Here is a 23,732-nt window from a genome sequence, read left to right as displayed (position 1 = left end):
TCCTATGTTCTTGTCTCTGTTAGATTAAACAGCTCTTAGTTTACAGTGTTTTGTTCCTCTGATAAAGCTTATATGTTATAATCAAACTGACTCTCAAAGCAAGAATAACTAAACAGATCCCTGTAAATCTCATTTATTGAAGTAGCTTGTAAGACAGAATCAAGTGATGCATCAGAAACTTGTGTATGTGTCATAAAAAAAGAAAGACAAAATGTAAAACTGAGTTTTTCCCCATTTTCAGTTTATTCAGAATTAAGTTTGGTTTATTGCTATTATTATTACTATCACTATTACTGTTGTTGTTTTTCTTGTTAAAAAAAAGTAGTTGTGAAATCAAAAAAAAAAGCATTTTCCAGATAAATGTTAATTCATTATATCTTCATATTATGAAATAGTATTCCAAAGAAATAAGATTGCTTTTTCCCAAATAACCTCATTTAAATTCTGCTTTCAAGCAAAGCTATATTAATCCTTTGTTGTTATTATGTGTCCAAAATTCTTCCTAGAGACAGAAGGTTCCCATCAGTGCTTGGCACTTTGTCACAACACAGAGTTGGTGTAAATTTAAATATGCAGAGAGGACCTTGGCAGTGGCTGCAGTGTTCTGATAGCACAGCCAAGTTTCAGGTGGTTTGATTTCCAGGGAAACAGGCTGGCTCTACTACAGTACTCCCTCCATCTCCAGGGTGTGGAGCACATCTCCATCCTTCCACGTCATGTTGTGGGAAGCTCTCTTTGGAACTTTTATTCCAAGATCAGGGCAATCAATTGCTCAGATTCAAAACAGAGAATTAGTTTTAAATATAAGTAATACTGACTTAAATTTCTATAGTTCAAGCATCTTTCTGGAAACTTCTAACATTGCATTAAAAGAAATGTCAGTAGGAATATATTTTATTAAAGATATTCCACTATCTGTACTGAGAAAAGCAAAGGTATTCAGGCTTCTGGGAAATACCACAAGGAAGCTACAGCAATTGCACTTGAATAACAATTGATTTAAGTAACTTTAACTTTAGAAACCACCTTACTGTCCCTAGGGCTCCTCCTTCTTTGCTTGGCCTTGTGACAAATGCTTTTCAGCACTGAGGGTCCCTTTGGTGTCTGTGGTAAAACATCAGTGGAACTGGGATCCAGGCTGTGTCAGCCCCTGTCCTGCCACCATGGGAACTGCTAAAGGGTGGCTTTTCCCCAAAAAGCCAGCAGGACCAATACCTACACCCAGCTCACTGAGTGACAGCAGAAACAACGAGGCAAAACCCAAACAATGTGTTAATGAGCTGCTGTGCACATGAGCCTGACCTGTGGCCCTGGTTGGGGAGCTGCAGCTGTTGAACAAATGTAATCTGACAGCAGGGCTTTATCCCAGGTCATCATTTGTGCATTGCAGCACTTGGGTGTTTGTGTGACCTGGTGCTGGGGTTCTGCAAGCTAAAGCCACCAACCACAGCCCTGCAGAGAATGATTATTTAAGGTGAACGGGCCACTGAGGATATCCTGACACCTTCTGTGCTGCAGATGAAAAAGCAAAATTGCTTCTGTTCATCCCAGGAGACATCCAGGACTTGATTCAGTTTCCTGAAGACAAGCGTGTCCTGTCGTTGGAGATATCTCTGGACACATGAGATACTCATAGGATCATGGAATGATAAGGGTTTGAAATGGACCTTAAAGACCATCTGGTCCCAAGGCCCCCTGCCATGGGCAGGGACACCTCACTAGATCAGGCTGCTCAAGGCCTTGTCCAACCCTGCCTTGAACACTGGGGCTGGGACATCCACAGCCTCCCTGGGCAAACCAGTCATTCCATTGTCTAACCACATTTAATATCTAACCTAAATTTCTCCTCTTTCAATTTGTACCCATTACTCCTTGTCGTATCACTGCAGTTCCTGATCAAGAGTCCCTCTCCAGCTTCCCAGTAGAATAGATACTTCCCTTTAGATACTGGAAGGTTGCTCTGAGGTGTCCACACAACCTTCTCCTCTCCAGGCTGAACAGCCCCACCTTTGTCAGCCTGCCTTCACAGGGGAGGTTTTCCAGTTCTCTTATCAACTCCATGACCCTCCTCTGGATTTATTCCAACAGTTCCACATCCTTCTGTTGTTGGGGGCACCAGAACTGCTCGCAATACTCCAGGTGGGGTCTCACAAAAGCAGAGTAGAAGGGGCAGAATCAGCCCCTTCAAAAGCACACAGAATCAAAATAGACACAGGTCCTTCTGAAGTGACATCTGAAGAGCAGGTCAGATGTGCCAGGTTGTCCCAAAGGGTTGGATCATATCCGCCTGCTTGCTTGGGGAACTGTCAAACAGCCAGTTCAGCTGACAAGGGGACACGATGCAGCTGCCACCACAGAAATGTGTGAAGCCATTTGAGATGCCCTGGAACAGCTGCCTTGAGTTACTGATTCAGGTGAGTGTAGGCCTTCTATAGACTCCAGAAATGTTGTTTGGAAGGGACCTCAAGAGGTCACACAGTCCAGTCTGAGGATCCCAAGCCACAACTCATGGCCACTGTCTCCTGTTTCATGAGCTGATGCCAGTGAAGCTGAGAGGAGGAACAATGAATCTCGTCCAATACCACTTCTCCCTGGAGCAATGGCAGGAAAGCACAGCCTCCAGCAGACAGACTGTGAAGTGCTCCCTCACTCTTTTAGAACAGAGAACATTATATGTTGTCTAAACTTTTTTTTGGATGTGGTAAAAGAGATTTAGCTGAGGCATAACACATACAACTATTTAAGCTATGCTTAAAAACTGCGCCTGCAGTAACCATAAACCTCCCAAACTGCTGCCCTCCCTTCAGCTTTGCCAGAAAGATAAAGGATTTATTCTGTGATATTTTCCTTCTGTACCTATTACAACCCCCTGGAGACCAATGACATGAACTCCTCATGCTGCTGGAAATCACCTAGACTGCCACAAAGAGTCAGTGCTGCACAGGCCTAGGAACATAAAACTGGCCACAGAGACCAGGTCAAGATCCATCTGGTGCAGTATTTCACCTCTGATATGTGGCCAAAAGTGGATACCTAGGGAAAAATTTGCTGAATGCAGAAAAATAATAAATAGCAGTATTTTCTTGGAATAAACACTCAGTCTGCCTTCACTTGTGGCCTGGGAACTCCCTGAGCCAGAGGAGATAATTTTGGATTTAACAGTAGCACATTTTTCTCTCTGGACACTTTACACTTAAATCCATGCACGTGTAAATACCTTTGATGCAGGCTGGTCTGAGCTGAAAAGTGTGATCTTGCAAGTCCCTGCCAAACCACTCCGAGTAACCTCTCGATCATTCCAGATGAACATTGAACCAGGAAGCACACACAGATGTTACAGTTCAAAGCCCTAGGGAAAATGCAGCCAGTAGCACATTCTTTGAACCCTGCTTCATATCTACTCAATGTACATTTGTAGATATTGAAGCCAGAATGAATCTGTAGGTCTGACTTGCACTATAACAGAGAGCTGTATCCAATTATTGCCCCCATTATTTGAAGTGTGGATCAGCTTGCAGATTAGAACCCTCCAACACAGGTTTTTTTACCTGAGCTCAGTACCTAAATGTGTGTCCTAGTCATTTCCAATGTCACCAGCGCACACTGCCAGGAGTTTGGCAGCTCTTCTGGCTCACTGTGATAGAGAGACTGACCTCTGCATGGATGACACTGCCAGGAGCAGGTACCTGGAAAATCAGCCCAGATTTTGGGGTATTGACTGTGGGCTGAGCTCTGTGTGACTGATACAATCAGCTCCCAGAATGACATCTGAAACTGCCTGAAGTTCATACTTCACTGCCAGTGTTTTTATGAGTGGGTATTACGTCAGCCTGAAGTTTCAAACTCTACGGTTATTAACTTTTGAAAGACTGCTTTCCAAAGGGTTAATGAGTCATATCACTAGCTGATAGAAATGCCAATTAACAGGGATCAGCTGTAGAATAATTAGATGCAGAATGTGAGCATTAGGTATGCACAGAAGTTGCAAAACCCAAGAGGATAGTGTAAAATTGCAGTTTCTAGGGAGCTGGATCTCTAGAAAACCTTAGTCAAATTTTCCAAATTTGGATCCCTTTCCTCCACTTACAAAACAAATGAGAGTTTTCAATATAATTCATATTACATTGTATATTTAAAAATATTTAGGTCCTTAATAAGGCATTCAATTTCATTGTACCACAGAATCACTCAACAGAAAATGATTTAATGAATACATCTGGAAAATGCATGTATTTTAGTGGCTGATAACATCTACAGTCACCTAGCAACATATTTGTGACAGTGACCTGGCAAATTGTTGAATGACATTTTAACTGCTTAGCCACTGTGCTGAATAGGTTTTTCCTCATTTCAGTCAGATTTGGTATTAGATTGCATGTATGAGAAAAAAAAGAATTGTGTATATAAATGTATTGAGGGTGAATATTAGAAAAGGCATTGATTTTGGAAAAGTATTCTTGTGATTTCAACAAAGAAATGCTGAGAAGTTTTTCACATTTTCCTTTGCCTTGGTTTCCTAAACTGTATCAGGTATGTAGATTATCTAACTTTAAGTCTATCAAGGACACAAGAAATCTGATAAAGCATAGACTGGTTTTGAATGCATTTCCTGTGCCTTAGAGAACAGTATTTATTGCCTGTATTTTAGCTAAATAATGTTAGCACCAAGCATATTTGCATGTAACATGATCTATTAATAGATAACTATTAATATATCTGGATAGAGAGTGTGGCTGTTTGCATGCCTTTATGCTGCATCTCTTTAACCTCTTCATGACACCTATAAGCGATGCACTAATCCTGGAACTAGGCATATGAAAAATTCACAAGTTACCATTCCTTCCAAGAATTAGCTATAGCAGGTCTGTGACTTTCATCCCAAACACAGGCAAATGATCTTTCATTTACATTTACATACAACGTAATTTTTTATGGCCTGTGAGTTTGTTTCTTCATAGCCTCTCTACAGTGAGCTCAGCAGCAGCAGAGATAAAACTTCCATGAGCACATTGTTCCTCTTTCCTGCTGACAACACACAACATCTAATGCACATTTCAGTTCAGCTCACAGGCAGCTGCATCACTGAATACATATGTCCAGCAGCTCACTAGGGAGGGGGGATTCAGACACAAGCAGTGGTCAGCCAGCACGTGCTTCAGGTCTACTGCCAGTAGTGATTGAACTTCCCTTGACTAGAGTGAGCTCAGACACTCGTGCAGTCTTCAGGGGAAAGAATAATGAGTGCTGAATAATGCATGAATAATGAATTCATATCCCTCCCTCGGTCTCTTTTAAGTTTTACACAACACACAAGAAGGCAAATGTCCCTTCCTGGTGAATGTCTTAAGGGATTATTAAACCACAAGTTCCAGGTTGGCTCAATGCACGTTTCAACCTACTGCCATTTGTGCATGAACATTCCTTCCTTATTGGAAAAAACCTCACCCTTGGAAAATTATGTAGGAGCATGGAGAGACTGCAAAGGGAAAAACTACTCACAGGAGCTACTTGCTGCTTAGTGGCAGTGAATGTAAAGCAGAGGTGAGTAGCTGGATGTTCTAGAAACCATTGTGGAAAATTTGGATGGACTCCTCCCAGACGGATTTGGATTTAAAAGAAGTTGCTTGTGAATAGCAGGTAATTCCAATGGTTAGAATTCTCCTCTAGCATTATAAGTGATTCTGTGACGGTATTTTCTGGACTGAGAAAGACCAAATTTTGGTTCACATTTGTACTGCATGTAGAAAAGGTATAAATGGGGATAATTAGGTTAATGTGTGCACATCAGGGCCTTACTAAGGCACTAGGTGGACATTAGATGTGAGATTGCAGCACTCAATAAACAGGCAGCACACATTTCAGGTATATCCCAATTAACTGCTGTTACTCTACACTTTATTTCATCAGCCTGCATTCATGAGTGGAAAAAGCCTGTCCTGAAAGTAGTCACTGCTTCATACCTCTATCATTTCTCTTTACAACCATGCTGCTGCTGTAATGCCCATAAAATGACCTGACAATGGTTAGGCAGCTGGTGTCATCTGATTGATCCTCATTAGACTAATTATAAGTGTCTCACCAGTGTCTTCTACTTCTGTCATCAGCTGGGCCAGAGTCTTCTTTTGTCTCTGGAGCTTCTTCAGGGCAGGAACTAACTTCTGGGAAAAATATCCTGCCTTGCACAACAGGACCTTGACCTTTGACTTAAATCTCTGGATATTGCAGCTTATTGTCTGAGAACACAAACAGCCTGGGTATGCCTGGACAAAAGCTTCTGGTGAGAGAAAAGAACACAGAAAAGAAGTCCTTCCTAAGTGTCTGAAACCAGCCATGTAAAAACCAGCCATGTAAAGGATCTATGAACATGCAAGACAGTGCTGTTGCTATTCACTGACATTTTTGGCTGAGTTTATCAAAAAGACAGGAAATCTTTACCCAATAAAGTTAAAATTCACCTAGAAGATGGGCTTATTATCCTTCTGTAAAATGGAGAAATTGATGAGGAGGGTATTCCAGACAACTCCTCTCCAATTTTGTTGTTTTCCATCCACATATCTTGACCTGCCTAGCAACACCCTCACCTCCTTCCCCCTCCATGCCACCCTTTCCCCCTCCAGCACTGCTCATACACTTTCAGGTGTACATTTGCCATGGCAGCTTTTGCCCCTCCACGTACAGAAATCACCAGAAGGACTCCTTGGCATCCTCTTGCAACAATTCAATGGCTTCCAGCATTCCATCCCCCATGGGAGGTTCGGGCTACAGCTCCTCAGGAGCACAATATCCCGGGATGATCCTCAAAAGGATGCTGTGCTGTGCTGCCATGAGCGAGGGAGAGTGGAGGAGCAGGCAGCTGCACAACCTGCCTGCGCCTCAGAGGCTTTGCAGCAGTGACAGGTGACATCCTGCAGGGCTGTGACTGAAAGGACAAGGCACCAAACAACACCACAGCTAATAGGCACTAATAGTACCTGCAGCACCAGCAGAATTTCCTGTAATACCAGTCCCAGCCAGCACGCTGAGTGTGGCTGTGCTTGGTGCCACCGTGAGGCAGGGTTCCTCCCTCCACGCCCCTCTGGGGGAACACACCAGCTGCCCTTCCCCCAAGCCTTCCTGCTTCCTTACCAGCAGCATCCCTTCCTTTCTTTAACACACAGGAGGAATCACAGGAGCCCAAAATGGTGCTGGGTGGGGATGACTGATGGGTTCCAGTCCCCACATGAGGAAGCAGAGGGGGACAGATGGTGACAGGCTCCTCCTGTCCCCATGGCATCCTCTAGTGTGGCTTCCCATGGTGAAGCCTCCAACAAATAAACTGTGTCCCAGCAAGATGAGATGAGCTGATGGATGTATGGTTTGGTGAGGAGAGAGAGCTTTCCATCTATGCCCTCAGCCCCAAAAGCTCACTGGCCTTCACTGTGATTGGTATCCCAGGTGCATGAATGTACACCTGCAGTGCTAGCAGCAACTGTGTGGTGCCACCACATTCAACAAAAAGCAGGATGAGCACAGGCACAGTGACAATGGAACAGTGTCCTGGCTCTTCAGAGCTGTTGCATGACAACACAAAATTCATTTGCACCAAATCTGCTCTTGGTTCTGTTCTGCAGAGGATTTTACACACCTGTCTGGGTCTGGAGCAAAACCTGAGATAGAAAAACCCAAAGAAATAAACATTACCAAACTCTGAGTGATCCAGAGGAATTTGCCCAGCCCAGAAAAACCCAAATCGAATCTTTTGTGAATTTTGGGTCTGGAGATCAAGTTAGAGCTGTACTTCATGGCTTGGTCCCACCTTTAATATAGAAAAAAAATATTTCAGCCCTTTAAGCCATTCTTTTTTTGTCTTGCATGACTGCCTTTCTGATTTCAGGATTTCAGTGATGACTAAAGACATGGTTGTTACTGACTTGACCTCTCCCAGCGGAGGCATCTTCTTAGCTACGTGTTTCTTTGGGAGGCAATTATTTTCTTCCTGCTTCTGAGGTTTGCAGTTTTGGAGCTAGTGCTTTCTTTCAAGCTCCCACAACCCTCTCAGGAACCTCTCCAGGTAAAAGCAAATGTTATCTCAAAGGGGTACTGAGGCTTTTATTACATCCTGACTTCACTTCTGTAATTCGTTATTTGCTGATCTGCCTGCAGATTTCCCTGAGGCATTTGCAGCTCACGTTGAACTTCACTGTTGAAACCTGGATTTCTGAGCATTTTGCTTATTTCCTGAGAGAACTTCTCTGGTTTCCATCCTGGTAAAGTGGCAGTTTCAGGTTGAAATTAATTTTCTACTTGCCAGCTTTCAAAGATGCTTTCCTCTTCTCATAATGTTATTTTCCTATTACTTCCTTTGCAGCTTTGTCCCTTTGAGTTGCTTTTCCTCTCCTTCTGTTAGAGTCAGTTTCACTGGCACACCTCCAGAAAACTGCCAAAGCCCACACTCTGTGCAGGCCTCAGAGTGAGGTGTCCTCACCTGCCAGTTCAAGTCACCCAAAATGGGACTTTGTAAAGGGGGACTGACCAGGACTGGCTCCAGCTTCCCCTTCAGTTCTTCTGACAGGTTCTTCTTGCCTCTTCCCTCCTTTCCCTTTTTGTCTGTGATGGAGACCTGTACAAAAGCCAAGCGCAGGGTTTACTTGCCACATGGCTAGTAAGATAGACAAATTCACCTTCAGTTGTCTCCAAAGACAAAGATACACACAATATACCATGAAATATAAATGTTAAGTCCATCTAGCATTTATATCTAGCTGGAGAACCTAAGAAGGCTCACTTGAGAAGACAGTATTTGCCTAAGGATAGCTCTGTGGTTGCACACTGAGGTTTGCTACAAGCTAATGAGTAGAGTTTAAAAACCCCTTTAACACTGGAGGTTTCTGTGTAAGCTATATGCATAATAAGCTTTCAATTCCACCTCCTCTGTACATGTCCTCTCAAACTGCAAAGGGAAAAGAACATTTATTTTGGCTTCTCTAGAGGAATAGTCAGGTTCCACAAAACTTGTGTTGCTTGTCTGAGCCCTCAGCCATGCTGGGAAGGTGGATGCATTTGGTGGTGACCCTTGGCTGGGACATCCTCCCAGTCAGTGACCAAGGCTGCTCTGAAGCATCTACTCTGCTACTATAAGTGAATGGTGATGGAAAGTCAGCTGTGCCCTACTTTTTGTGCTTGCTGAGCTCACTTCAGCTGTGCTCACGGATGACTTATCTTCTGGAAGGCATTCAAACAGTCCAGCTATGTCTGCTCTCACACGTCTCCACCTGAGAAGCAGAGCAACTCCTCTGGCTTGGAGCCACACCCATCCTGCCCCTGCTGAACAACCTGGGGCATATGGGACAGCCAGTGCAGCTCAGGGGGGCTGCTCCCAGACTGTGGCACCAGCACTGGGCACGTTTTCCAGAGCGCTGAGCATGCCACAAAACCTAGACAGAGACAGTGGAAGGGAGCAGGAAATCCCTGGATGCTGTTCCTTAAGCAGCCACACCGCCCACCATTCTTCAAAGAGGCTGGAAGGGTTTGCAGCCACTGCCCAGAAATAGGGCCCGGGGTAGCCAGCCCTGCCATCTGCTCCAACTTGCTAGAATGCTGCATATGAGCATTTGGAAACCACAAGAGTTTGCTTCTGACTCCACAGGCATCTGCTTCCCTAGCACAGATCAAACCCAGCGGGCACTGCCTGTGCCTCCCCATCCATGACCTGGCTCACCCATGAACTCACAGCCCCTCAGGACTGCACCAGCACCCACCTCTGCCACCATCTCCTGATAAACCTGCCTGCCTCCCCCTTGCAGAACCCCAGACATCTGATTTTGTTCCTCCTGTCTAGTCCTTGTTGCCAGCACTGCTGAGTTCTGCCTTTTCCCACACTTGCTACACAAATAAAAGAGAAGCCTGTCCACGGAGATCACGCTGAGCTCAGACCTAAAGAACAGTGAGGACCGTGGCACACCACAAACACCTGCCCTGGCATGCCCTGACAGACAAGGGAGAAGCTATGCAAGAGAATCATTCTGCACCAGCAGGATTCCTTAGCTGCTTTTCCAGATTTTTTGACATTTGGTTAGTTTAGGGTAGACAGTGAAAGTCTGATTTCAAAGGCTGGCTGGATTTCACAGGAAAGCACTTTCAAAATCAGGTCTTTTGAACTGTGCTTTCATATTTCAATGGCTGCTGTATTGGTAGCAGCTGGAGTTAGCACCTAACTCTTGACTTGGTCAGAATAAACCAAATGCTTACTGATGAGTCTGCTTCCAGGCTTGACATGGAAGCAAAATACAACAAGTGAATGGTAAAAGGTACAAACAAAAGCTTTGGGGGCTTTGCCTGGATGACAGCAAAGAGAGATTCCATTTTTATTAATATTTTCCATTTCCAGCACTTAGGCATAACCTTTTAAAAATGTATAGGTCAGATCTATGTCTCCATTAAAGTCAGAACATCTTTTCTACTGGTTTTGATGGAATTCAAGTTCAATGCATTAGCACTGGTGTATCAGTATCTTACAATTTGTATCAGCATTAGCATTGCTAATAATTTTACAGTGAATGTCATGATCTATAAGAAGATTTTACATTCAACTTACTAGCAGAATATAACACTTTTAAATGATACATGACACTTTCTAGCTGATAAGATCCGAAAAGTGTGAACCCTGAGTGTTTTAATGCAGAATACAAATAACAGTGCAAGGGTAATATTTTTGTATTTAACTCCTTAACCCAATTTTGGCTTATTTTGTAGTTATAAGGTACTATTTTTCAAAGCTTGTATTTGGCAAGACAGCTGATCTTTGTTGTCATCAATTGTAATAATTATTCCAGCACCAGGAAGTCATCATTAATTGCTCAGACTTCTTTAGCTGATTTTCACTTTCATGTCTCTGTTCCCTCATATAAATAGCATTGATGCCATACCAGCAGTACCTTGAATTTTAGGCAGGTCTGCCATTCTCCCTAGAAAAGAAGTGGTTCAAGAAGGCCAGGAATCTTGTTCTCAGCTCCTCTTTTCCTTTTGCTGCTGGAGACCCCTTGCACAGCAGACATCTGCACTGGTTCCTGGGGCACCAAGTCATCCTTGTGTGCTCAGAGCTGGGCAAGACCCTGGAGGGGTCTGGTGCAGCCTTGGCTACCACAGAGAAGATTATTAATCTCTACTACCAATGCTGAAAGAAGAAAGCAAACAAGAAATGCAGCCTGGCAAGGAAGCCCCTTGTGATGCTGCAGTTTTTACACCTATTTAAGTACCATCTGTTGGTCAGGGCTGTGCCTGCAGTACAGAGTACATTTAATTGGAATGGGCCTGGAAAAGCTGTGTGAAGGGACAGTAAAGCAGTGCTGGAGAGCACAGGCATGGTGTTTTGTAGCGTGAGGCACCAGAAACTTGATATCTTGTTGTGCTTCTTCATTCATTCATTGCAAGGGGAATGTTTCAGATGCCTTTTCCTCCCTGCCTGCAGTGTGAGGCACAGCACCACTCTACTGAGAGCGAGGCAGATCTCACCATGGATACCCATTTAAATAGAAAAGTCACAGGACAGTTGCTATTTGTGTGCCTGAATGGAACTCTATTGTGCTTTTTTTTTTTTTTTGCTCCAGTGAATCAGAACAAACCCTTCTTTTTCTTTGTTTATATGAGGTGAAAAAACACACTGGTACTGACTTCCAGATAAAAACCCTCTTAGTTGTATTCAGTTCCTTCTCTCTTTAAGAACATCTGGGGATACAGAGACAGTCCATCTGTCCTGCTCCAACACTGAGACAAAATACCTGTGATCTTAAATACCCTTCTCATTTTCTGTCTGCTTACACCTCATGCTGCAGCCCTTTGTGGTCAAGGACTGTTTCTTTTCTCCATATACCCATATCTAGAAACTCCAAAAACTTTCGGCACCAGCCAAATACAAATTTTTGATATCATGCATGGATTTTTTTTTTTTGGTTGAGGTTTTGAGTCAAACCTCAGAAGACCTCAGACTTGTCTCAGAGGGCCATTGTCATCCTTGGCGTAATAACCTCTTCTCTGCACTCTGCCTTTCTGTCTCTATTTTTAATTTGTTTTGCCACAGCGTCCTTGTCAGACACTAGGGGCTCCGTGTGCTTCTCTTGTACAAACATGTAAGCAAACACTAGTTATTGCTGCAGTAAATTCACATACTCAGAAGGAAATTATTTCTGAGAAAAAAAATAAGGTAAAAAAAGCACAAAAAAAAAAGTGTAATGCATTTTCAGTAACATCTGAGATGTGCTCTCTGCACAGCCTTGTGCACAAGCCAGAGCACAATGCCAGGCCAGTGGCTGTCCCTGTGAGCTCCCTCTGCCCAGCCCTGGTGCTCTGGCAGCAGTGTGGTGTGAGCCAGCTCGGGCTCCACGCTGTGCCCTGCTCACAGCAGGGCTGAAGCTCACATTCTCACATGCAACTGCAGCTCCACTTTAGACCCCTCATTTTTAAAGAGAGGTTAAAGAACTCTCACAATGTCAGCATCAATCAATTGTTAATGTATTATCTTAAAAGACACCATGCAAATTCTTGTCTTGGGGCACATCTTAAAGGATTATAATATTCCCCTTGCAGGTTAGGAGACCTAGGAGGTGTCCACATGTGGATTGGATGTCCAGGCTTCCGCTACAGTCAGTGGAGTCCAGAGACCTGCCCACTTCACCCCAAAGCAGACATCCTGGCACACCAGCTAGCTGGCTGAACTCAGATGTCTAGTGCCAGCTTTGCCTCTGGTATCCAAGATATTTACACAGAATTGCCAAATATTAAACATGACCTTTCTCCCTCCCAAGTGGCAGCTGGAAGTCGGGGCCTATTACAGGATATCTCAAATGGCTCTAAATAAATAAATGTGGACAACTGAAGCAGTCAGCAGGATAGCTCTTCAGGTTGCCTGCCTATGATGGGAGTTTGGATCTCTCACACAGAGACGTTTCATCCTTCCTGAATGTCACAAAAGAAGACAACTGTTAATTTTTTTCATTCCTAAAGGATGGGAAGCTTGGCTCCAAGTTCTAAATCGGCCCCAGAGCATCTTTCCTCCCAGAGGACATCATGGAGCTCACCCAGCTCTTCATGATTTTCCATACCTCCGAGCAGTATCCAGCCTGCCTTTAGCTGATGAACTGACATGGTTTTGTGCACTGTTTGAATTAATTCCACTGTAATGTAAGGTGCTGAAAAACAACGGTGTTTATCCAGGCCTCAGCACCTCTCAGACTTTCTCATTACTTACACAGTGTTTATGTTGCTCAGTGGTGCCAATCAGGGTAAGGATTTATTGCTGCAGGCTGTTTACTGCTCCATATCTGAATATAGCTGCTGCCCTGAAGAACTCAAAATTTAATTATAAAACAAGATGCTAGGAGTTTAAAACAAGAGAGAAAATTGATGAACAGAAGAGGTAAGAGGGACAAAGTCAAGAGAAGTAAAATATTTTTATTCTACTCTGTTTCTTTTTTTCAATTTAAAAAACACTCAAACAACTAACCAAACCACACATGCTTAATTTCTTTTTTCCCCCTTCCTGCTTCTCATTGCAATTTGTATTTCTCAATAGAAAGACTGGACTTTACATAATTTGATGTTTCCATTTAATCCTATTTAAGATTCTCTTTCATGTTTAGAACTTCCATCTGCTTATAGACCATTGATTCAGGTATATCTCCCAAGCTCGGTGCTGGATTATCAGCAGAGACACACAAGGGTTTCTTTCCCTAGTGATCCATGAAGCAAGGCAGGTCACATTCATCCATTTTGCCTCCATTCCTCTTGGTTGATTTGCCTCCAGGCTGGACCATGTGCCAGCAGGAAGGTTTCCCACTGGTTTCTCAGCAGGACCTCCTCTGGGTTTTGTGGGACCATCAGTCCTGCTGTGAGTCTGGGGACATCACCCACCATTATCCTATCCCAATGAATCCCAGCTCACCTCTGTCTGCCATCCAACTCACTTCACAGAATCCATGGACACACTTTCTCAAGAAAAATACAAGATACAAGATCACTTCTAGTATTCATTTAAAAAGATAATTTGTGTTATCTCTGCAGGATACCCCCACTTATAACTCAATTTGATAAAAATCAGAAACATATTACTGCAAGTATAACCCATATTATAGCAGACACCAAAATGTGCTGCTGCTGTGCCACATGCAGGAGAAGAGACACTAGAAGTGTAAAAGGCATCACAGGCAGCATGAAGCTTCAAAAAAATTGTGTATTGAAAATCAGGGTTTTGAATTGAAAATCAGTACACACATTTGCACTGTTATCTCCTAGTCAGATTCCACAGCTGTACTCCCAGAGCTCCCCTCTCTCCAAACACAGAAGAGACACAGGAGGTTGGAGGGAAATACTCTTCTTTTGTGTCAGAAAGTGGTTGTTAAGAAAACATCTCCTGGATGCATAGGTCACACTGCATTTGTCTCATCTGAGCTCATCTTTGTGTCACCAGGCATTGGCCTGTCCCAGGCAGCCTGGCTGTCATGCAGAGAACTTCCTGATGTATTTATCCAGTGAGCACTGAGCCACCTGCACATGTCACAGAAGCCACCAGGCATGCTCCCAGCCCCAGCTCACAACTGACCTCAATGGGTTGAGGAAAGATAAAACATATGATTGCAACTATAACCCATATTATGGCAGACACCAAAACGTACTGCTGCTGTGCCACATGCAGGAGAAGAGGAACTAGAAGTGCAAAAAGCACAGGCAGCATGAAGCTTTTTAAGAAAATCATTGTGTATTGAAAATCAGGGTGTATGAATGTGTATTTTTCACTACAGGGTAGATCTCATGGTGATTTTATCCATCTGTAGTAATACCAGAAGGATGAATATGAAGTTTGTGTCCAAAGCCTGTGTTAGCTGACCATGCCAGTAACAACAACCATGGCTGCCTGCCACCAGGAGAGAAAGCTCTATTAGCTCCCTGACACTGAACCTACCATGTTGCACTTAGCTTAGTGAATCAGTCAGCTGGAGCTTGCTATTCAGACTTCCTTTAGTACAAACTGCTTTTTTCTTTTCCCTTTAGAACAGCTATTTTCTCTCTTACACCCAAGGGGAAGTTAGAGCTGAGATTGCACAAAAAACTCTAAGTAAATGATACAATTTTTATGTGCACCTTGAGGTGCACAGAGATTTCCCCATACTTAGGTAAGTATGCTCAGTTTAGATGTCTAATATACGTGTCAGTAGGTCACAATGAGACATCTCTAGTCATCATTCATGTGGGTTCCCTCCACTCCCTTTACAGGCCATTCCACTCCCAAAATCTGGCACACATTATCCACTCAGGGGTGGCCACAGCTCTCAGTCTGGTACACTCAGCTGTGCTTTCATTTCATCCTTGTTTCATGGGCAGCAACCACTGTTGGGGCAGCCAGGGCACTCTGGAACTTCTGAAGCTCCAGAATTAATCCATCACCACCAAGTGCCTGACCTTGCCCAACCTGTGGATGACTTAAAACCCTGCATTTCTGCTTCTGGGTGATTCCATTAATTGGACAGGAGCTACAAGTACTAATCAAACAGCAAACATTCTTTCTGCCTGCTTGGAGTCATGTGTACAGACTTAGCAGGGAGAAGTAAGGCATGGACTAAAGACCCATCAAATACGATGGAAAAAACACACAACATCCTGAGAAGGGGAAAACTCCACTGGGAGAAAGATAGCAAGTTTTCAAGCAAACCAGCTGCCTGAAAGTAAGTGTTACCATCATAATTTGGAAGAGAAGAGAGTTGGTGTTGATGTCAGCATCACAGGTGAGTCAAGGAAGCACTGGGAAGAGAGCAGGAATAAAGTCTGAACCCCTGCCTCCTCAGAGATAGTTGCATCAGCAGGAGCTCTCTTTGTGTTGAAGCAACCAGCAGCCTTCACAGAAGCTCTGTGGTAGATGAGGAAACAGATCAATCAGAAATTTTCATGAGAGCAACAGTAGTTTACACAGGAAAATGCTTCCCCTGAAAAACATCCTGAGGATCAAGGCCCTCTGGTATGGAGTATGTTTGAGATGTCAAGACCACTACTTGAAGCATGAAATGAGAAGAAAGCATTGTGTCTTCTCAAACAGGATCTAACTGCATTATCCTTCTGAACATTAGAAAATAACAGGTGTGAGACTGTCCCTCTTACTGGAATCCTTCTGCTGGCTGCAAAGCAGAAATGAATCCTCATGCCATGGAAAAGGGTCCTGCCAGAGGGAAGAGGATTCATAGGGCTCTATTGAATAGATCATCTTGACAATTCCCAGGATTCAGCAGCATGGAGTAATTTTTTTTACAGGCCTCCAAAGACTAGTTGTCTTCTTTGACTGAGGGGAAGAGGTGCAAAGAACAGTCAGATGTGACTTTACAGAATATCAGCACCTGATGGTCTTTTCTTTTTGAAATCTTGCTTTGTTCCCTGAGGGCCTGCCTGCTCTTGCAGAGCACAAGAGATAGATCAAAAACATCGATGAGGGTGGGTGTGTGTTACACTGTATCTGTAAATTATGGGTATAAAATAACTGGAGACAGGACAGCAGAGTTTCTTTAACACAGATAACCCCCAGTAGCTATGATGTACAGCAATTCCCAAGTATTTACAAGCCCAGCTTGTCAAGTGTAAGACTCAAGGCCACTCTGTCCCTCTGCCACATGTGACAAGGGTAGGAGTCTTCTCAAAGCAGCTCAACCAGCTCTTCTCTGCCCCTTTTTTGCTCCTTTCCTTAGAATTACAGGGAACTTGGTATCAGTTTATCAGAGAGCAGAGAGAGGCTAGTGGGCATCTCCGAAATGCACCCAAAAAAATCTATCTTGAAATATATGTGCAAGTATAGGCAAAATTCACCATAAAATTATTTCATTAAAGTATTAATGAATTATCTGAGATTCTCAGAAGTGCATGTTATCAATTCTCAGTGACTACAGACCCTATTTTCATATGATTCTTATTTGTAATGTAAAGCTGTTAGTTTTTGCATTTATACAGCAGAGTAGAGGAGATTTACAAGAGAATTATCCTTTAAACACTGCAGCATGGGAAGAATAACACCCTTTTTTGACTTATGTAATAATCACCTTGAGCCCTGCAGCTTCAGAAGCAGTAAGCCCATAATTCAAAAGGATACGTGAAAAGAAACAAGCCAAGAAGTCCTTCAGCCCTTACTGATGAATACAACAACCAGAGCTTTCCTGCCACCTTCTCTGCTATCCTCCCTAATCACACCTTCTAGCAAAAGAACTTTTTGCATCACTTAGAAAGATGTAACCTCCTAATCCAGCCATAAGGTGTAAAACTCTCAAAAGATCCCTTTTGTTGGGTATGTTTCATTATGAGCAGTAGGTTAGCTCAGTTCTCAAAGCTGTGTTAAAAAAAAAAACAAAACAAAACAATCAAGGCCAGGAACAACCATCTTGGGGGACAGGGAAGTGAAGTGCCAGGGACTGTACACCCAGTACCTGGCAGAGGATACATGGTCTCCTGCTTGCACTGAGCAGATTCAGTGCATTCCAGGACCTGTTGCGCTGCTACCAGAGACAATTTGCAGCTCCACTGCTCTTGGCATGGCCTGGGAAGTCCCTTCCCAGCTACACCAGCTGCTGGTGGTCTCAAAGGACTGGAGAGCACCTGGGAATCACTGCAAGGGTTTTTGGACAGACTTCTTTCTATCCTGAGCCACAGTGACCCTAAAAAGCAACAAGTGTCACATTACTGCACTATGCCCTTAGGAATTCCTGGCACAAAGGACCATCCAGCATTTTGACATAAAAGCATCTCTCAGACCCCACAACTAGACCACAGTAGTTCAAACTATTTTTTAAACAAATAATAGTCACTGTTTTATGGTATTTGAGACACTAAACTGGGCCTGAATTTCATCTATTTACCAGTCTCCATCAAATACTTTATTATAAACCTGAACCTTCAGCCAGTTGTATCCAATACACAGAAGAAATAACAGCCTGCAGCAGTTTTCTTTTGTGGTGTCAGGATAAATTTATGCCCTTGGCATCCCACTGTTGAACATATTTTATAGTGAAACAGGAAGGAGAACCTGAGGATCCCCAGTTGAAGCAACTTGGACCATACAGGCTACACAAGAAATTTGGAGAGCACTTCTGTGTCACAGAGAGATATTTCATGCAGAGTTAAAATGGAAAACCACATTTCTCCAAATAAATTAAAAACTTTGGAGAGTTCTGTGATTTATCTTGTGTTCTATGTTAATGCCATTATATTTAGTGATATGACTGATACTAGATTTAGGGAAAAGTGTTGCTTTAGAAACAATTCTTTGTAATTAATGTTTCACTTGGCCCAAATATTAACTTAGAAAAAGAGACACTTCTTGAATTCTGTTTGGTCTTCTTGTACATAATATTCTGCCATGATGGGAGGGTCATGTTAAACAGTCTATCTGATGCCAAATTAACTAATGGCCAAACAAAATGTGAATTTCAAGCAAAGATTATGTTTTTTTCCTGAAAACTGGAAACAAAGATGCCACAAATATCCTTCTATAAAGGGTATATGCTTATTTTTCAAGTCTTGAGTATTTAAGTTACTACCTCATCCCAGTTCACTACTATGCCTTATCCACTATCTTCCTTCTATAACTAGAAACATTTGATATTCATAGCTTTGCAATTCATTCATCAGGGGCATGACAACTTCATGTAATTTTCCTCACAGATGTCCAACATAATTGAGAATGAGAGAATTAAAATTGCATCCAAGCATATACAGAGACAAGATATGGAAACAGAAAATCTTAAAATCTTTGAGAACACAAGCAGGAAATACAATTAAAAATGCTCATGTTTGAAATTGGAAGTTTGGGGAATAAAAATTTTTTGTATATATGATCCCACAGAATCTTAGTATAGTGCTTAAGAGGACAGAGATACAAAATTATGATGATTTTTCAGAGCATATACAACTTTTGTATGGGACTTGTTATAACACAGAGCTCAAACATCTTCATGCCTTAGCTTGCCAGCTGTTGATAGGGGATAAATACACTCATCACACAGGAGCTATGATGATAATTAAAGACTGTTGTGATGTGTTCAGAAATAGTAGTAACAGAATGATGAAAATAGGTACAAAGGCAGAAAATTGATAACATCTTTAGTGCTAAGAAAAAATTACATTCCAGACCCCTTAAAAATTTACTCAGCCACAAAATGTATAAATTATAGAATTTTTCATTGAGGTTTAATTAGCTTTTAAAAATGGGCCCAAACTAAAGAAATAAATATGTTACAGATTAACAATAACTAAATCAAAGATAGAATATTGCCCAAACCCAGAATATGCAAGATCTGGTGTCAAGTCCTGACTCTGCTACAGACCTGCTATCTACAGACAGAGTAAGGCCTGTGCCAGTTTTATGGTAGTGCAAAGTCCATGAAACAGAATGGCAGTTTTCAGATTTGAGATTATGCTCAATTATCAGTAATTACCACTGTTAAACAACCTCCTGAAAGTTTGCAATCAGCTGCTGTTAACAACAGTTTTAGTGTTTATGGAACCATCTGCAGCTTAGACTTTTTTTACAGGGTGTTCATGAAACCCCAGGTTTAACAACGGCTCGCACCCTCGCTAAGTCCTTATTTTAAAATGTTCTCTGTGTCTTAAAGAAATCACACTCACCTGCTGCAGGGATAAGACCAGAGGGAAAATCTGCTGAGTGTGGAGTTGCATGAACTGGTTCTACAGCAGCACTTTAGAAGGTTTGATAGCTTAGATCCAAGCAAGACACAAAGTGCACGTGTTCGTGTTGCCAACCACGCGTGGGCACTCAGCACTGCTCTCTGGGCATCAGGACTCCACTGCATCCAGCTGCATTTTGGCACTGGATGTAATTAAGGAACTGTCTCTTGATAGCCTTGCCACAGTGTTATAAATGATTGTTCAACTAAAAAAGAACCAGATCCAAATGATCACCTGCTTTTGACTGAATACTCTGTATTACACACCTGTGCTTAGTCGAGAAACCAGAGTATGCCATTAAACATCAAACAAGAAAAGTTATACTGGAACATATCTCTGTCTGCCTCATCTGAACCTGGACCATTCCTTCAGTTAGAGATGCATGGGGTAACAGTGATAATAAATCTACCTGATTAAAATGGCCTTTCATCAGTTTGCTTGATAATTTATTTTCACTTAGCTACAAAGGAAGCCTGAACGTTTCACTAAACTATAGGATACCACTTGGAGCTGAAACTTAGATGTGCTTACCTTGTATAATCTTTCACCAGGTCACATAATCTCTCTTAGCTTCCCCTCCCTTTGGAAGATTATTTAGCTTCTCCTCATCTCCTCCACTTTGGCTGTTGAGATGGTCTACTTGGAACAAGGACTGTCTTTGGCACAATCATGTATTTACTTGTGAAATGTATTTACTTGTGACTTATGAAAGATACTGACATAGAAATAATATATACTTAAAATGCCACTCATCAAATCCCTGCAATAGAGGCTGGTTACAGGATTCTATTAAAGTTTTATGACAGTAATAGCTCATTGTGTACCATCGTTTAGTATCTTAGGTTTCAAAATACCTCTCTTCCTGCAAAGCTGGGTAATAGCTTCAGGAATGGTAAAATATTACTTGACTCTTAAGATCTCACAAACTTGCAGAGTACTAAGTGGTTTGTGACTTTTGGCAAGTGTTTCAGGTCAGCAATTCTTAAATACTAGTGATTCATGAAGCCTTATCCCATAGATCTCAAGGGTAAAATATTTTATGAGAGCGTGTTTCAAAGGAGTAAAAAGAAATAAACATAAACAACAAAACCACAAACTCATAAACAAACAAACAATTTAAAAAAACCCAACAAAAACCAGGTAGCCCAAACCAGGAAATTCCTTACAAAGCAGAAATCTAGTTCTGTGTTAGTAGAAGTTTTTATCATACCCCCCCAAATGCTTCACAAACTTCAATGAATTAATCCTCTATGCTCTTGTGACGAAGGAATATTGTCCTTTTTATTATATTGAGAGGAAATCATAAAGACTGTAAAAAGCCCAAGTGTTCAGTACATCCAGTGACTTTTGAGGGCTTGATTTTCTGACTGCTCAGTTGTTCAGTTGTTCTAGGTTTAGCTTCCAGGAACACTGCATTATTTGCAGTTCCTCTTTGTACAGTTATCTTCTTAAGCATACCAAAGGCCTTTTTTCCCCTCCCCGAACTATGAATCCTAATTAAAAAACTTACAGAATCACAGAATGAAAGATTCATCAAGGTTGGAGGAGACCTTCAAGATCATCTGGACCAGCCATCACTCAGCACTTCCAAAACCATCCCTAAACCATCTCCCCAGGTGCCACATCCAAGCACCTCTTGAACACTTCCAAAGACTCCACTGTCTCTCTGGGCAGCTCATTCCAGTGCCTGACCACTCTTCCAGTGAACATTTTCTTTTTCTAATATCTAAGCTGAACTTCCCCTGGCACAACTAAAGGCCATTCCTCATCCTTTTACTTGAGTTTTGACAGAAGAGACTGACCCTGACCTGGGTACAACCTCCTGTCAGGGAGTTTTAGACAGCAAAGATGCTCCCCCTGAGACTCCTCTTCTCCAGAGCAAAATGTAATTTTAAGAATAAATCACTAATATACTGAGAAATAACTTATATAGTCCTTTTTATATCCGATTGACCATGGATCAAGTCAAAAAACCAATTAGTTAGTCTATCTTGCTTGATTTTGGGGGACTAAGGGTCCAATTACTCAGGGACATTGCTCCTTCAGAGCTGCACTCTGCTGGGTATGAGAGGTAGAAGAAACAGGAGCAGTTTCTACCACCACACACAGCACCCATGGTCAGTCTGTAATATTTCACTCCTATCTGGGCACACACTCCTCAGCTACCAGGCTACCAAGGAAAACATCAAACCTCTTTGATCTCAGCAGTGTGCCATTAAAAAACTGAAGCATTTTTAGAGATGAATTTCTACATTCCCCACAGTGAGAATCAGAAGGGGCCCAGGCAGGTAGAAAACTCCTGTTACTTTCCAGAAAAAAGTGTTTCACCAAGTGTTGCATGGGAATACAGCTTGGGCAGATGTGAACACTGCATGCCTAAAGGGGTTAGGAATTTTGGGGTCCCTCAAGAGCAAGGATATAATGGGATTTGTCATGTTAGAGTGCCTAAAATCAGACCTTTCTTTTTTCCTTTTCTTGACAAGTACTGCAGTCTGCTGGAAAATGGTCTGGCATTAAAGAGCAAAATCATCTTGAGCTCCTTTATAAAATAATTTTTAAAAAAACATTAGGTAGACTTTTAAGCAACCAATTGTTTATACAGTGGCTATGTGGTGACCTCCTTGTGGATCAGTGGCACTCCCAGCACTGCTTGAGGTACTGTCTGTCCTTCTGAGCACCACTCTCAAGGCTGCTTTATTCCTTTTCCTGATCAAGCTCTATCCCGTCCATCTTCCTCTGCTCAGGGCTTTTCCCTCATGACAATTCTGCAAAAGTGAAACAACTTACTATGGAAAACATCCCTTGTTTGCCCAAAAGAGATGCACCTCCCTCAATCAACAGCAAAGCTCTGTGTCCAGTGGGGTCTGAGTTCAGTCCTCTTCTCACTGGGATGTTCTTTATTGCCCCACTAACAAGGGATTTTTAACAATACAGTAACATCAAGGACATTAAAACTGTCACAAAAACCATTCCAAAAGGCTGCTTGGCTGTCCTTAAAATAGGTCTTCTAATTGCTCTATGGTCTCTGTGGGGATTTTTAGCAGGTACCTGGAAGGCAGGCACATGAATTTTATCAATAAGGATTAAAAACTGGATTATCCTATCTGGATTAATTTCTGAGATGCAGATAGGCAGCAACACATGGTACAGATACCTATTGACAACTGGTTGTAAGGTGATGCAGTTTTGCCACTCCTGAACTGGAAGACAAGCTGAGGACTGGGAGCAGCCCTGGAAGATGATCCTTTCTGGACTTTTTTTTCCCCCCAAAGTCCCAAGAGGAAGCCACAGGTTCTCCTTTTGCCTAATTAACTGTAGTTAAAAATAGATGATGATCTGTGCTAAATAACTAGAACTGTTTGACGAGACTTGTTTGTTCCTTGGTCAAACAAAAGCACTCTTGAATCTTGGGGGGCTCACTGCAGTTTTACATAACTGAAGATTTACTCTATTCCCCAGCTCGGGAAGAGAGAGAGCTTGAGGCTGAGAAGCTGGGAGAGTCCTACAGGGCCTTCACCTCTGGCAAAGTCCTCATGTTCCAACCAGAACGCCCTGTGCCTGCCTCTGTCTGCATTCCCCCTTCTTCCCATGCACAATCCAGCCTGGCATTCTCCAGCCCAGGAGGAAGCAAGCACCTCAAACCAAAACGCATTTGTACTTCCCAGCAGTTTCTCTGCTTGCCAAGCCCTGGCAGCGGTAGAGAGCGGCCCTTCTGTGGGGACTGGAGCTTGCTGCGGGAGGGAAGCCGTGTGCGGGTCCCGCTTTACAGAACAACCCTGGCTCCGTGCCGCAGCCCTCGCCTTCCCAGGGCTGCCCCTCAGCCCTCTGCCCCCTCTCGCTCCGTGCAATGAGCAGCGGGAGGCTGGCGGGGCATGGAAGGCATTTCCTGGAGGAGCTGTGGGTGCTCCGTGACTCTGTGGGACAGGACTCCCAACCCACATGAACCACAAGGCTCTGTCGCTAAATACTCTCCTAAAATCCTCCTATTTGAGTTTATCCCTTCCCTCTGAGCCACAACTGCCCGGTCCCGCTCCACAGGAGCGGCC

The 23,732-nt window shown here is 42.8% G+C and overlaps 1 long non-coding RNA gene across 9 annotated transcripts; it reads right to left on the bottom strand.

Annotated features, from left to right (window-relative positions):
• Positions 1-220: 220 nt before the first annotated feature.
• On the bottom strand, positions 221-23,719 carry LOC135280977 (uncharacterized). Of its 9 annotated transcripts, none has more exons than XR_010347859.1 (6): positions 20,218-23,717; positions 19,627-19,891; positions 7,126-8,599; positions 6,080-6,274; positions 3,218-3,349; positions 221-2,651 (listed from the first exon to the last, which is right to left on the bottom strand). It is a non-coding gene; the product is annotated as an uncharacterized LOC135280977 (long non-coding RNA). The 9 variants fall into 9 exon arrangements; XR_010347831.1 differs by having other exon boundaries at positions 221-3,349; positions 20,218-20,342; positions 21,197-23,717; XR_010347879.1 differs by having other exon boundaries at positions 221-3,349; positions 6,080-6,271; positions 8,513-8,599; positions 20,218-23,719.
• Between the last annotated feature and the right edge of the window lie 13 nt (positions 23,720-23,732).

This window comes from Passer domesticus, chromosome 1 (assembly GCF_036417665.1).
Source record: "Passer domesticus isolate bPasDom1 chromosome 1, bPasDom1.hap1, whole genome shotgun sequence".
Lineage (NCBI taxonomy): Eukaryota > Metazoa > Chordata > Aves > Passeriformes > Passeridae > Passer > Passer domesticus.
The sequence above is the reverse complement of the archived record's forward strand: the minus strand, read 5'-3'. Positions and strand labels throughout refer to the sequence as shown.